The sequence below is a fragment of the Lissotriton helveticus genome, chromosome 1_1 (assembly GCF_964261635.1).
Source record: "Lissotriton helveticus chromosome 1_1, aLisHel1.1, whole genome shotgun sequence".
NCBI classification, from domain to species: Eukaryota; Metazoa; Chordata; class Amphibia; order Caudata; family Salamandridae; genus Lissotriton; species Lissotriton helveticus.
This window is the reverse complement of record NC_136057.1, coordinates 135253624-135266407: the sequence shown is the minus strand read 5'-3', so window position 1 is coordinate 135266407 and position 12784 is coordinate 135253624. Positions and strand designations below refer to the sequence as shown.

Here is a 12784-nt window from a genome sequence, read left to right as displayed (position 1 = left end):
AGAACTAACTATAACGGAGGGATTTCAATGTCTTTTTACGAGTGAAATGTCCAGCTAAATATAACACCCCTAAAACCTAAGTTTTTTTCAGTGAATTTCTAAGGTTATTTAAATGCTAACTCCTAACTATAACATGTATAAAACCTATGTTTTCTTCAGTAAATTTCAAAGGTTTTTTAAATGCTAATTCCTAACTATAACATATTTGAAACCTATGGTTTTTTCAGTGAATTTCAAAGGTTTTTTCAATGACAATTTTTAAATGTATTAACTGTTCTATTTATTTTTTATACTGATTTACTAATTTTTTTTAAACTTTATTTTTAGATATTTTATTTTTTAAATTATATTATAATTACATTATACATTACATTACAAAATATACTTTTTCAGAATAAATTACTTTAGTTTAAATACTTTGCAAATAGGCAATAGACTTTTAAGCACAGTAGTTACAGTTGTTGCAATGGGCAACACAATTTCAAACACAATGCAACATTGAGCTCAATGTGAATTTCTAGTTAAATGCAATTTGTTACTTTATGGATTACTTTTCTAACCACAGAACTGGATCCTAAATTTAGTCCTGGGACATCTCCTATAAACAGTTGAGTATAAGTGTTTTGGTTACGGTAGTGATTTTTAAGGAATATTATTGTATTTTAAAAGTTGACCGAAATTTTTTCCCATAGAATCCCCAATGTTATCCTATGAGAGGAACTTCACTTAGCAGGTAAGTAGTGTTATCGTTACTTTTTCGTACTCAGTGGTGGATCCTGGATCCAGCACTGGTACATCAGTTGAAATAATGCGTTTAAGTCATACAGGCGATTTTTAAGGAATATTTGTAGTTTGTGAAAATAGACAGACACTTTTCTGGTGAAAACCAGAAAATGGATTCCTATGGAAGAAAAAACAAGTTACTGGTAAGTATGGTTTTAATTACTTTTTAGGGTCAGTGCTGGGCTAAAAGATGCAGCACTTGGTTCTCTCCCAATAACAGGTGGGTAAATCGTAATTCGTTGTTCGGAGGATTTTAGGTGAATATTTTAAAGTTCCAAAACTCCACACTTAGAAGAATTTCCAAGTGAAACAAGTCAATGATAGCCTATGGAAAGAAATTCACTTAGCAGGTAAGTAGGGTTATTGTTACCTTTTCTTACTCAGTGGTGGATCCTGGATCCAGCACTGGTGCATCTCCTGTAAACAGTTGAAAGAATGTGTTAAAGTCATACAGGCGATTTTTAAGGAATATTTGCAGTTTGTGAAAGTAGATAGAAACTTTTCTGGTGAAAACCAGACAATGGATTCCTATGGAAGGAAATACAAGTTACTGGTAAGTACGGTTAGAATTACTTTTTAGGGTCAGTGCTGGGCTAAAAGATGCAGCACCGAGGTCTCTCCTGATAACAGGTGAGTAAATAGGAATTCGTAGTTCGGCTGATTTTAGAGGAATATTTGTACGTTTGTTAAATCAACACTTAGAAACTTTTTCAGAAAAAAGCAGGCAATGATATCCTATGTAAGGAAATTCAAGTTACTGGTAAGTACGGTCAAAAATTTTTTTCAGGATCAGTACTGGGCTCAAAGATGCAGCACTGAAGTCTCTCCTGATAACAGGTGATTAAATCGGAATTCGTAGTTCGGCTGATTTCACTTCGGTCCAGTATATATAGAGCCATTTTCCTACACCATCCCCTCCCTTAACCACTGTGCAAACACGCCCTCTACCACGTTTTAAGTTAGGGAAATAATTCCCCTTTAATCCTGAGGGTCCCTGGAGTCCAACTAGCCCACTAGGTACATCCAGTAGGCGCCACAGAGATGTGTAGCAGAGAGATGTAAAAAGGGGCATGGCCTGCACCACCTCTCTGCAGTTGCGCTTCCTGGAAGCACCTGGTGGGCTACTTGGCCCCCATGGTCCCTCAGGATTGAAGGGGAAATTTTTTCCCCAACTTAAAATGCGCCACAGGGGGATTTTCCACACATCACCTCAGGCCCCGTCCCCTCCCTTTACCACGGTGTAAACGGGCCCTGTGGCCGTTCTAAGTTGAGAGAGGGGCCCGTGGGAAGGGGGCTCTCTTGCCCCCCTCCTTATGACCCCGGGGACCCCATCCCCCGGGCCCGGCCTTTGTTTTTTTTTTATAATTTCAGGAGGGGGGCCTCGTGGCCCCCCTCCTGGGCAACTAATAGCCACAGGGACCCCATCCCCCGAGGCTGGTCCACTCCATTGGGGACCGTGGGGGGGTCCCCAATCCCCCCACGGTCCCGCCGGCTCCCTACCTCATGCGGGAGCCGGCATTGCTATTCCACACAGGGAGCTGCTATGATGCAGCTCCCCCTGTGGAAAAGCAATTTGCTTTGCTATTTGCAAGAGAGAGCAGGTTTCCTGCTCTCTCTTCCAAATAGTAAAGCAGTTTGCTATGGCAGGGCGGGAGCCGCGAGGCTTCCGCCCTGCCATAGCAAACTACAGTGTCCCGGGAGTGGGCAGCCCGGGACACTGCAGGAGCCGGCCCTGGGGGGTGGCGGTCCCAAGGGCCCTCGAGGGCTCCAGGAGGGGGGCCGCGCGACCCCCTCCCTCCTTTTTCAAAGCCCCGGGGGGTGTTGGTCTCCGGGGCTGGGGGGGTCCATCACGGACCCCCCAATTTACATACTTAGAGCTCCGGGGAGGTGGCAGCCCCCGGGGTGTGTGGGGCGGGCTTAAGCCCACCCACACAGGGTATCTTGTTAAAAAAAATCCCCGGGGGTGGTGGTCCCCAGGGCTGCGCGGGGCTGTGAGCCCCCACCATTCTTTTGTAAAAGCCCAGAGGGTGTGGTCCCCGGGGCTGGGGGGGCCTGAGAGCCCCCCGCAACAAGTTTAAAAGAAGCCCCGGGGGTGGTGGTCCCTGGGGCAGGGGGGCCTGAGAGCCCCCCACAATTGAAAGAAGCCCCGGGGGTGGCGTCCCCGGGACTGGGGGGGGGCCTGAGAGTCCCCCCGCACATACTTAAAAAAGCCTTGGGGATGCCAGTCCCCGGGGCTGGGGGGCCACTCTGGGCCCCCCTTTACATAAGTATTGTCCCCGGGATTTGGCCCCCCCAGGGGCCAATTACCAAAGAAGTGCAGGAGCCCGTGCTTCGGTTTTATTTTTTATCGGCAGGATCCTCGTATCCTGTGCAGATTTTGCTGATTTAAAATAAATAAATTTGGGGGGCCTTCTGGGACCCCCTGAACAGGCCTAGGGGGGTCAGGGTGTTTCTACCCTGCTCCCTTTTTGCGTTTTGCTTGTTTTTTATTCAGGTTTCTTGTGCCTCGGTTCTACCGAGGCACAAGATGGCTGCCAACACTTCCTGGTTTGAAGTGTTGACAGCCAATTAGAATACAGCTCGTGCCCGGCAGGGTGTGCTTAGGGTGCGCTTAGGGTGCGCGGATCCACAGCGGCCATAGATATATATGTACTTTTAATTGTGATTTTCCCAGGAACTACTGAATGGATTCACACCATTTAAGCAAAATTTGGTGTAATTCCGTTCAGCAGTTCGGGCTGTAGCCGCGATGAACCGTTCCTATGGAAAATTCCATGAGGGAAACACGTTTTGGGACCCCCCTTTTTTTCTCAGCCCCCACTTCACGAATCACCTGGAGACTTTCAGGATAGGAGCGGACCAGATCGCCCCACTAGTTTTGAAAATTTCGCGAAGATTCGTCCTCAAAGTTATTCCAGAATGTTGCGGATTTCCTATGGAAAATAGGTCCTAACTATAACTATCTACTGGCGGCCCCCGGGCTAGATTGTATCCCCGCGGACCTGTTCCTACAAGATCTTGATTCCTGGGCACTGTATATCTAATTTTTGTTGAATGCCATTGCCAAAGGGGCATCTTTGCGGAGTTCTTGGGCAGGAGAAGTAATCATTCCGATTCACAAAAAAGGTGATCGATCGTTACCGGGTAAATATAGGCCCATAAGCCTGATTGACTGCATCCAAAAAGTTTCTGCCTGGATGGTGCTATGCAGAATACAGGCAGGGATGGAGGATTGTCATATCCTTTCTGATTTGCAAGCGGGGTTTCGGCAATGTATTAGCACATCGGATCAGGATTTGAAGTTTATTCTTGTATACTGGAGGCCAGTAACTTTGGGGAGAGGCACTATTTATGATGCCTTCGTAGATTTGAAGTCACCTTTTGATTTGGTCCCACGCTCTAAGCTATGGCACACCCACCCCTGCGACCCCTGCGGCCCGCCCCCTCACTGCCCATTCACTGCTCCTCCCTCCCACCTCCCCATATAGGCCGGTCGCTGCGCGGTGAGGAGATCGACCCTTGACCATGCTGGTAGGTCGCTCCCCCACCACACAGCTCCGCCTGTGTGTCCTGACCCTGCCCCAGCTGCCGCTGCTGTAGAAGTTGAGGCCCTCCTCCACCCGCAGGCTACCACCTGCGCCTCATCCCTGGTGGCCAGTGGTAGGCATTAGGTTTGTATCACTGTCGCTGTCTGTCTGTCTTCCCTGTACTGCCCATACTGTCTTCTGGTGTCTGTGACCGCTGTTGCCTGTCTACCCCCTGTGCCTGCATTCTTATCTGTGCCTGTTCTCTTGCCTTCTGTTCCCTGATTGTGCTAATTTTCTTGCCTTCTGCTCCCCGGATTTGTACTCATTTTTCGTGCCTTCTGCTCCCCCTTGCTGCCCCTGATTTGTGCCCGTTTTCTTGCCTTCTGTTCCCTGATTGTGCCTGTTTTCTTGCCTTCTGCTCCCCTGTTTGTGCTTGTTTTCTTGCCTTCTGCTCCCCTGATTGTGCTCGTTTTCTTGCCTTCCCTTCCCCCTCGCAGCCCATGATTGTGCCCGGCAGCCTTGGTGCCCTCCCCGCTCCCATTCCCGCCGCTGCGTCCCTGCCCCGCTCACTGCCCATTCGCTGCCCCTGCCTTCCGCCTCCCTGCTGCTCCTCCCTCCCACATCCCCATATATGGTGGCCGCTGCACGGCCTAAGGCAACCTCGTCTGCGCCCGTCCGCGCCCGTACCGCGCTCAGCGCCAAAACCCCTGGTCCCGCACCCGCCACGATGACCACCACCACTACTATTCCATCACACTCCATGCTCTCAACCCTGGACGGACCCACACCTGCTTGAAGGCTGCCCCGAAACGCACGCACGGCCCCTTCACCTGCCGGAACTGCATCTATGCCAGCCTCAGAGCTGGAGAAATGTGGCTCAATGGTTAGAGCGGCAGACCCTGATGCAGAGTTCTAGCCTGGGACTAGGGTTCAATTCCCAGCCTCGGCGGGTCTGGGTTCAAAAATTCCTAGGACCTGATAGTTCTCGCCTCGGTGCCTATTCCAATCATCACTGTGATTTGCTCAATAAAACGTGTTAACCCCTTTGGATTTCCCTCTGGCCTCTGATTTTTTCGTGAGGAGGGATGTGAAGTCATATATTCTGCGCATGTCAGGGGTGCAGCACAGATGGCCCTGCTACACGAAGAGAACCGTACTACGACTGACATCACGCTGTCTGACAGCTTCAACCAGGCTCGGGGGATCAAGATGTCCGGTGTCCGCCAGTTTTCCCATGCTGACATGAGCAGTGTGAGGTATCTTACCTCCGTTAGGGCTCTACGCGGCTGCGTGACTGCCCCAGCCCAATAGCGGTCCTGTTTCAACTGGCTGTAGCAGTACGAGGGGACCCAAGGTGGTGACCGTGGACTTGTGCATTTTCTTGGGGATTCCTTCACCACCCACTTACCTGCACATGATCGTCATGCCCGTAACAACTTGTTCCTCACTTCCCCACACCGCCGGCCCAAATGCACAAACATTTTGCATTCTGGGAGTTGAAGTCTGTGAATTTATCTTAGCAACCAACAGGTGTGTTGAATCAACATGGGGGAGGAGATTTCAGGGCGTGCAAGCACTTATTGAGCAGCAGGACTTGGGCAAGAGGATAAAGGACGCTTTGCAGTGAAGGGCACTGAGGAAGGCGCAATCCCGAAATGCATCCGCCGCCACTGTGATTTGCTCAATAAAGCGTGTTAACCCCTTTGGATTCCCCTCTGGCCTCTGATTTCTTCGTGAGGAGGGATGTGAAGTCATATATTCAGCGCATGTCAGGGGTGCAGCACAGATGGCCCTGCTACACGAAGAGACCCGGACTACGACTGACATCATGCTATCTGACAGCGTCAACCAGGCTCGGGGGATCGAGATGTCCACTGTCCGCCAGTTTTCCCAGACTGACATGAGCAGTGTGAGGTATCTTACCTCCGTTAGGGCGCTACGCGGCTACGCGGCTGCGTGACTGCCCATGCCCAATAGCGGTCCTGTTTCAACTGGCTGTAGCAGTACGAGGGGACCCAAGGTGGTGACCGTGGACTTGTGCATTTTCTTGGGGATTCCTTCACCACCCACTTACCTGCACATGATCGTCATGCCCGTAATAACTTTTTCCTAACTTCTCCACACCGCCGACCCAGATGCACAAACATTTTGCATTCTGGGAGTTGAAGTCTGTGCATTTATCTCAGCAACCAACAGGTGTGTTGAATCAACATGGGGGAGGAGATTTCAGGGCGTGCAAGCACTTATTGAGCAGCAGGACTTGGGCAAGAGGATGAAGGACGCTTTGCAGTGAAGGGCGCTGAGGAAGGCGCAATGCCGAAATGCATCCACTCCACTGTGATTTGCTCAATAAAGCGTGTTAACCCCTTTGGATTCCCCTCTGGCCTCTGATTTCTTCGTGAGGAGGGATGTGAAGTCATATATTCTGCACTTGTCAGGGGTGCAGCACAGATGGACCTGCTACAAGAAGAGACCCGGACTACGACTGACATCACGCTGTCTGACAGCGTCAACCAGGCTCGGGGGATCGAGATGTCCAGTGTCCGCCAGTTTTTCCAGGCTGACATGAGCAGTGTGAGGTATCTTACCTCCGTTAGGGTGCTACGCGGCTGCGTGACTGCCCCAGCCCAATAGCGGTCCTGTTTCAACTGGCTGTAGCAGTACGAGGGGACCCAAGGTGGTGACCGTGGACTTGTGCATTTTCTTGGGTATTCCTTCACCACCCACTTACCTGCACATGATCGTCATGCCCGTAATAACTTTTTCCTAACTTCTCCACACCGCCGACCCAGATGCAGAAACATTTTGCCTTCTGGGAGTTGAAGTCTGTGCATTTATCTCAGCAACCAACAGGTGTGTTGAATAAACATGGGGGAGGAGATTTCAGGGGGTGCAAGCACTTATTGAGCAGCAGGACTTGGGCAAGAGGATAAAGGACGCTTTGCAGTGAAGGGCCCTGAGGAAGGCGCAATGCCAAAATGCATCCTCTGCCACTGTGATTTGCTTAATAAAGCGTGTTAACCCCTTTGGATTCCCCTCTGGCCTCTGATTTTTTCGTGAGGAGGGATGGGAAGTCATATATTCTGCGCATGTCAAGGGTGCAGCACAAATGGCCCTGCTACTCGAAGAGAGCTGGACTACGACTGACATCACACTGTCTGACAGCGTCAACCAGGCTCGGGGATCGAGATGTCCGGTGTCTGCCAGTTTTCCCAGGCTGACATGAGCAGCGTGAGGTATCTTACGCTATGTTGTAAATTTAGGAATGTGTCAAAATCCCTGGGCATTTTATGGGGACACCCACCGCAACACACACGGCACGTCTCTCTGTGAAATAGTGTGAGACAACGCAGCAACTTGCGCTGCGTTGCCTTACACCATATCAACAAGGCCATGAAAAGCCATGCAGCGTGGCGTTGCGTTGCCTCGTAGATATGAGTCTGTACGCTGCGCTGCCAGTGCATCAAAAAAAAATTACTCATCAGCGGTGTCAGAGGCTTCTAAATAAACCCCTTGGATTTTACATTCACTTGTATTTTTCCTGACATATACTTGCAACCCTGTTCTGGGCTCCTAGCAGGATGCTTTCAACAGCCATTGGCTTCTCTCAGACACTGTAGGACTCCGGAGTGGCTGGTTAGGCACCTTGCTAATTCTGTAATCTCATTAAATTCAGTCTTAGCATTCAATAATGTTCACAAGAAACATCTGTTCACACCCTGAGGCTTGAAAAAACACAAATCTGTGAAACCTCATAATTTATGAAGGAATGCTCAGGCCTTATGAGTCATAAGGTGTATCCTTATGTTCACTGCTACTTCAGCAAACTAAAGATGTTTAGACAAATATTATAATTAAATCTACAACAAATAATGAAAGAATCAGCAGGCCTGGCTTGTGTTTGTTCTAAAGAGCTTTGTGTGCAGAGTATGAAGATGTGTCTGGTGTAGAATGCTTTCGATTAGAGTGATATGTGTTTGGTGTCAGGTGTTACTAAAAAAGTCTCTGCTCTGGAATAAGAATGCGTTATTTAATGTAGCATTATGGTGAGCAGTTAATGTGACTAAAGCAAGTGATAAATGCCTTTAAGTTTGCATGGACAGTGCTTACATGCTGTCTTTATTTTTTCCAGCAGGCAGCACTAGGACAGCAGTGGGATTGCATTCCCTTTGATTTTATGGCGGGCGGAATGGGGTTGGTGGAGCACTTGTCGTTTACACCAGCGCTCACTTCACGAAAGCTTGTGGGCGCAAGGGCGGTGGAAGGGCTGGGCACTGCAGCTGTACACCTACATCTGCAGTAATTTTATGAAGAGATCAGCAGGTGCCATGGGAATTGGCCACCATCTTGGAGAAAGGGGGGAGCAGCCATAGGAAGAACCTGCAGTTGATGGAGGCAGGAGGGCTGGAGTAGGTGATGCAACAGTGGCTAGGATTGATGTCATACTTTTTCAGCAGAGATGTAGGCAGACGTGGAGTTGTGACCACTAATGTTTTCCAGGATTTGTGTTGTCTCTTTTAGTCATTTTGGGCAGGATGTGTATTGACGTGGACCTGGGAGGTTTAGAGGTAGGTTCTCTGAAACCTTGTAAAACTCCTAGTAAAATGTAAACCATTGCTGTGCAAGCATAAGAGTTAGTTTCGAATTTGACAGTATGTTATGTTATGTTAATTTCGATTTATATAGCGCCAATTCACCAACAGGTCTCTTAGCGCTTGCTTTGGGAACCCGTCCTGGCTTTCCCTGCAAGATTACCCCTACTGGGCATCCCCAAGGTGAAGACCAGGCATCCCGCCGCGGGCGGGGCTGTAGTGGAGATTAAGCAAGCTATTGCCCAGAGCTGCAGAGTGTGAACCCATGATTCGAGTAGGCACCGAGGCGAGAATTATCGAGTCCGTGGACATTTTGGGCTCAAGACCCTGCCGCGTCGGGAATTGAACCCTGGTCCCTGGCTGACCTCTGCATCAGGGTCTGCCTCCTCTAACCAGTGAGCCACACTTCTCCGTAGGAAAGCCTACTATTACCCTTTTGGAGTAGTATCTTTGCGAGACTATATAAAGGACTTCTAGAAGAGATTTCTAGTTGCAGATTCCTCACCTTTTGAATATCCCTAAAGCGTCAGACTGAATGGGAAACTATTTCAGCAGTACTGATACCAAGTTCACAATTTGTTGTGGCTTGGACCAATACCATCAGGCAGGCTTTTGGCACTTGTGTCTCCATTCACCGCCACGCTTGGCTGTAGTCAACTGGTTTTTCAGGCGATTTCCAGATGTCCCTCATGGACATACCCTGCTACGATCTACCAACCTCGCCCTCGCCGCCGTTCCACGCATCCGAAGAGCCACCGCCGGAGGCAGATCCTTCTCCTACCTGGCGGCCAAGACATGGAACTCCCTCCCCATCCACCTTCGGCTGACCCAGGACCATCTCGCCTTCAGGAGACAACTCAAGACTTGGCTGTTCGAGCAGTAACGGACCCCTTCCCCCAAGCTCCTTGAGACCCTTCCGGGTGAGTAGCGCGCTATACAAGTGTTCTGATTGATTGATTGATTGATTGATGGGACTCGCCTGTATGGGGAGAAAACATTCTTCACAATATAGCTGTTCAAAGAGATTACAGCTACAGTACTCTCCTGGGCTTATCTGCCCTACCTTGCCACCCGCATAAGACCTTTTGCTCCTTTTACTGCCCATCAGAGACATCCTGTTCCATCAGCCATTCCAACCTCAACAAGGTGCCCAGCAGTTTCACAGTCGAGACTGTGGAGCCTATCGCCACTGTGGTCAAGGCCAATTAGCTGCCCAGTATGCTACCTCCCTCTGCAGCATCACTTGCCAAACCCCTTAGCATGGACATCCTGTATATAGAACAGACACCTGGTGGTAGTCAGGAACCGGCCATTCTTACTGGATTGTCAGGTCATAAAATCAGACAGGTGGGTCCTTCAAATTGTTCGGAAGACTTCTGCCCTAATCTTCTTTTCATTTAACCATTTATTTATTTATAAAATATTTTATATAGTCGGTATCAGAGCGCTTTACAAGAGGTCAAAGAAAGAAACAGTAAAACAAATAACAAAATCAGGAGAGAAGCAGGGTGGGAGGGACCCAAGAGAGGGACGAGACCATCTCAGAGCCCAAGCAACTGCTACATATAAATATACATGAGCATAGAAGTCCAATAATTTACAAGGTTATACCAGAAGTGGCCATAGTAGCCAGCTGGTAGAGTATGTGAGCTTAGAGCAAAAATATGTTGATGCGTAGCATTTTTACTTTCTTTTTAAAAGATACAGTGGAAGGGATCTGTCTGATTTCAGGAGGAAGGGAGTTCCAGATTCTTGGGGCAATACCTGAGAAGGCTCACTTGTATGTTTTCTTTTTAAAGAATTTCTGAGGCTTCAGCAGTAGTGTGCCACGGCTTCTAGACAATCTGCATCCTTCAGATAGCTCCAGTTTTTATGCCATGTACCTCAGTGTATTGACGTGAAGGGCTTTATGTGTCATGCAGTCAATTTTTAATTTGATCCGTGCCTCATAAGGAAGCCAGTTTAGGCCATGTAAATCCGGAGTGATGTGGTTGTATCTTTTGGATCCTGTGATGAGCCGGGCAGCAGAGTTAAGAGCCCTAAGAGGAGCCAATGCTGATCTGGGTAGTATGCAGAGGGTTTCAGTTCCATAGTTCATCATGAAAATCACTAGGGCTCAAACAACTTACTTGAAGTCGTCGAAGGGGAGGAAGGGTTTTAGTTTCCTGAGGATGTTCATTTGGAAGTTGGCTCCTTTAGTGGCTGTACTGATGTGCACCTTCAAATTTAAGTTCTTATCAAGTGTTATTCCTAAAGAGCTCTTGGAATCAATGATGTGTGGAGGGTAGTTAAGAGCTGATAGTTGCTTCATCCAGTCTCCAATGTCAGAAGACTGATTGGGTGGAGCAATAAGAAGAATTCAGTTTTTTGAGCGTTTAGTTTGAAGTGGCTGCTTCTCACAGCAATCTCTCCTTGGAAAATTTTGGAAATGTGGCACCATTTCCTTTGATTACCATTACCCTGTTTCCGCTCAAGGTGATGACTATTTGCCACTGTATTTTGACCGAAAGAACTCCTCCATAAACATGGGCAAATAATCAAATGGGAAAAAAACATTTTAGCCAATAATGAGAGTTGTGACTAGTTTTTAAGGGATTTATTTTCTAATTAATATTTAAGATTCACTGACTCTTCATTCATTAGTCAGGTATCAATCAGGTTACATAACTGATAATAGAAAAATAAAATTAGTACAGAGGATATCATAAATTGCATACAGTGTGTTCCATAATGGAAAGAATCCCTATTCTAAGAAAGTCCGGCACAAATGATGTCAGTCAGAACTCATGAAGAGTTAAATTAACGCAAGAGTGAGATTAGCATGAAGCTTATTCAGTAACTAATAATTGCAGAATCTCCCATAAAGAGAAATAAAGCATAGAAAAAGTAAGCCTTGGCAAAGCCAATAAGTCATAGCAGGAAGCTTGGGGATATTAATAAAAGTCAGAATGGAACAAAACATACATCTAACCTGCCTTCATATGCCTCAGTTCTGCCCTCCATCAAGGTTTTTCCTCTTCTTCCCTGCATCTGCAAATCACATCTGCTCTTCTCCCTTCAGTTCTGCATCGAAGTCTGAAACTCCTCTTCAGCCTCCCATCTATATATCTGTCTCTCGCAAAGGTCTCTGCAAGGGTTACGAAACTCCTAAAATAGAATGAGTTTATATACATTTATATAAAAAATAATGTTACAGAGTGTGTGGTGTGATATTCATTCTGCATTCAACTGGAATCCAGCATTATCCAGAGGGACACCTCCACCCCTCTCCTGTCTACGCATATCATTTATCAGGTAGGCGAAAATTCTTCCCCGACACATTCTGCATCATATTTATTATAACTTCATTTCCTAACCTTCCTTTAACGAAACATTTTATTAAAACACATAACATTAGCTGCAAAAGAACTATGTTATTTAAGCAAGAAACATTAAACATAACAAGGTAATGCACTTTTAAAATATGTGTGTTTTCTATTCGGACTAAAGCAAAGAATTAACGGAGGCTTTGTTTAAACATTTCCAGCAACTAAATGGATAAGGCTCTGAGGTTACATGCTGTAAATTATGCCAATCATTCTTTTTTCACAGGGAAAGATTCCTTTGCTTATCTCAAAAGTCAACTGGAGCTTTCAGAACAAGAGCTGAGTCACCAGCTGTTTCTGTATTTATAAATTTTAAACTGTTGTGATAATTCTAATACAATTTAAATTCTACTAATGCACACATTTCAAATGTTTGCAAGTTAACATCGCATTTCCACATTGAGGACAAACATCTAAACTAAACACATTTAAGTCAAGCTAAAAATTACTTGTACATGGATTACATAATTTATTATGTAGAAAGCTTCTGAATGAAGCATGTGAATATCAAAGCCTC

At 47.1% G+C, this 12784-nt stretch overlaps 1 protein-coding gene across 1 annotated transcript in view; it reads left to right on the top strand.

The window, feature by feature from the left end:
* The window catches only part of LOC144770799 (aldehyde dehydrogenase family 3 member B1-like), a 223638-nt gene that overhangs the window by 46831 nt on the left and 164023 nt on the right, over positions 1–12784 (top strand). The window lies entirely within an intron of this gene.